The 3,206-nt window shown below is 44.1% G+C and overlaps 1 non-coding gene across 1 annotated transcript; it reads right to left on the bottom strand.

Annotated features, from left to right (window-relative positions):
- Positions 1–313: 313 nt before the first annotated feature.
- On the bottom strand, positions 314–419 carry LOC131147375 (small nucleolar RNA R71). The gene has a single exon (XR_009134761.1). It is a non-coding gene; the product is annotated as a small nucleolar RNA R71 (small nucleolar RNA).
- Between the last annotated feature and the right edge of the window lie 2,787 nt (positions 420–3,206).

Genomic DNA, 3,206 nt, shown 5'->3' with positions numbered 1-3,206 from the left:
TCTTGCATCCAGTTCTAGGATGTTTAAGTGGCCCAATTTGAGATTAAGACTTCGACCATCTCGATGTTGCCCAACTTTCATGGGAACTCTACTGAAAATCCCTATCAAAATTTGTATGAGTTCTTGGAAATTTGTTCCACCATCCACATCCAAAATTTTAGTGATGATGATCTCTATCTTAGGCTTTTCCCGTTCTCTCTAAAGGATAAGGCCAAATATTGGTTGACGTCCTTAGAACCAAACTCGGTGACCAACTGGGCCACCATGCAACATGAATTTCTTAAAAAGTACTTCCCAATTGGGAAGACTAATCAACTTCGTAGAGCCATCACAAGTTTCTCACAAATGGATGGGGAACTCTTTTTTGAGACCTGGGAGTGCTCTAAGGACCTGCTTTGTAAATGCCCACATAACTAGGTCCCCAAGTGGCAATTAGTCCAAACTTTCTATGAAGGGTTGGCTAAGAGAGATAGGTCTTTGGTTGATGCTTCGTGAGGAGGTACTTTCCTCAATAAGCACAAGAATGAGGCTTGGATTCTCTTCTAAAATCTAGTAGAAAATTCTCAGTAGCACATGGCTACCACTCGTAGACTACCTAATCCATCATATTCCAAACCAAAAGAAGTTTATGAGTTGGCCACTGGCCAAGACCTAGCCCCGACCTTGCATGCCATATTTAAAAAACTAGATCAAGGCCTGTCCTAAGGACCGCAGGCAACAGCGTGTGCAGAGGTTTGTGCAATCTACTCCGACCCTTCCATTACATGTTACAGTTGCCCTCACGTGCATTCCCAATCTAAACTTGTACAGGGGGAAGTAAAGGCCACTCACAATTGGTATGATAAGCCATCTAAAGACCCTTATTCGAATACCTACAATCCTGGGTTGAAACAACATCCCAATTTGTCTTGGAGGCCGCAAGATCCAAGTTTTCAAAGCCAAAGGCCTCAACAAAACCCTAATGTTGTGCCTCCATGCCCATATCAAAATTTCCAAAACCAAATGGACTCAGCCCCTAGACCTTTAACCATTTAGCATCCACCTCCACCTCAATCCAAATATGATTCATTCCAAGAGATGGTGTTGACAACCCTTAAGTGAATTGAAGTTGACCGTCAAGTGGACCGACTACTCCTTCACTCCCACTTCCAATCTATTGCAAAGCCAGAAATCGCCATAGGACAACTATTCGCTGCTTTAAGTCGAAGGGATGAGGGTAAGTTACCAAGTCAACCCATCAAGAATCCAAAGGGACAATATAAGGTAGAATGTGAACCGGACGTTGGACCCTCCTCATACGTTGAGTAGGCCCAGGCGATAACCACATTTCAAAATGGCAGGCTAACACCTGAACAAGGTAAATAGTAGCCAAGCACGAGGAAGACCCATGATGAAAAATTGGAAGCACCCAACGCGGATCATACACTCTTTCTTCCTCTAGGCGGGTACGCAGACCATTGAGTCTCACACTCACCATCAAAAGAACCATACCTCACTTCACCCTCTATAGGGCTTTTCATAGCTATTTAGTGACACATCCAGCAACCCCACTCGCACCCTCTATATTTAGGAAATAGACTTCCACCAAGTCTATCTGGGTCATGTTTAAATAAGTGTGAATGGATAAGTCTGTCCTCGATGATATTAAGTAATCACTTGCATTTATAAAATTCCTTGAGGACTTGTCAACGTAGAAGATAAAATCAAGGGTGCATATGGATGGTGTGGTTAAGTAGGCCGAGCATATGAGTTCCATAATACTAAAACACGTAGTTCCTAAACTAAAAGACCCAGGCTCACCTACGATCTCGTGTGTAATTGGTACTTACACCATTGATGGGGCTCTTCTAGATTTAAGTGCAAGAGTGAACATTCTTTCATACTCGGCCTATCAGAAACTTAACCCAGAAGTGTTGCAACCCACCTCAGTTTCTATATGCCTTGCTGATCAATCTCTTAAGCAACCCCGGGGTGTGGTAGAAGATGTGGTAGTCAAGGTGGGAGATTTCCATTACCCCGTTGACTTTATCATTTTAGATATGGAGGCCTCCACCAACCCGATCCCTGTTCTTTTGGGACGACCATTCCTAGCCATGACTAATGCTTGCATTCAATGTAGGATAGGGATTATGGACATCTCATGGGGTCATAAGCAATGTAGGCTAAACATATTTAATGCTTTCCAACATCCTCTGAACGTCATCCAAGCAGTGGACAAAGACGTAATTGAAAAAATTGTTAGGGAAGCAACTCCTTCAATGCTATGGAAACACCTTTGGGAAATTACAGTGTAGCTCAACATCCCTACCCATGCTGAATTTGGGGATTCCCTTGAGCAATCTATGCTAAACATGATTAGGACCCCGAAACTAAAACTAAGTAGGGGGTAGGTAACTTAGGGTGTGAGGATGATGAGGAAGAAACCAGTGTTAGTTGGGGACAAGGATGAGTTTAAAATAATCTTTGAAGTGTCTAGCTGAAGATGGTAAGCTTAGTGCTTACAGGAGGGAACACGATAAATGTCTAGATGAAGACGGTAAACTTAACACTTCCGAAAGGCAACCCAATAGTTTTTCATCTTTTATTTAATCCATAGAATGTTTAGAGTAGGTTAAGTGGGTTAAGTTTCTGTCGCGTAGGGTTTAGTGTCATATGGGAGTGCAAAAAAGCACAGCGACCATCATGTATAAGGGTGACCTGGTCGAATCCCTACACTGTTATTAGATTGGGAGATACTGAGAGGGTCGACCAAGTCCGCGACTAGCACTGAACATGGTGCGACCTAGTTGAGAAACATTGAAAAGTCGTTTGAAATCTACTCGACCCCGACTCTTCACCTCCCGTAGGCATCTATAGCTAATTCCACGGCGGGGTTCGACCTCACGACCAGTATGAGTGTCCGACTTTGTCCCACCACCATTTGAGGAACAACCCTCCACCGATCTCCATGAAGTTAGGTTTCCCTATCCATTACCATTTCAAAAATTCAACCCCACTATGTTGTATATCCCACCATCAGAAGCCGTCGACCCATCCCGTATTGAGCCCCTGGCTCCTAGGCCTGATGCACAACCATTGTCGTATCCCTTTCCGTCATATCAGTCCCTTCAGCCACGACCAATGCCTAACCAGCCAAGGCCACTCTATGCTCTTCAGCCATATCGGCCTCGACCTCCCTTATCTCCCCGCCGACTTCAGTACCTGTG

The sequence above is a fragment of the Malania oleifera genome, chromosome 1 (assembly GCF_029873635.1).
Source record: "Malania oleifera isolate guangnan ecotype guangnan chromosome 1, ASM2987363v1, whole genome shotgun sequence".
NCBI lineage: Eukaryota > Viridiplantae > Streptophyta > Magnoliopsida > Santalales > Ximeniaceae > Malania > Malania oleifera.
This window is presented reverse-complemented; position numbering and strand designations above follow the sequence as displayed.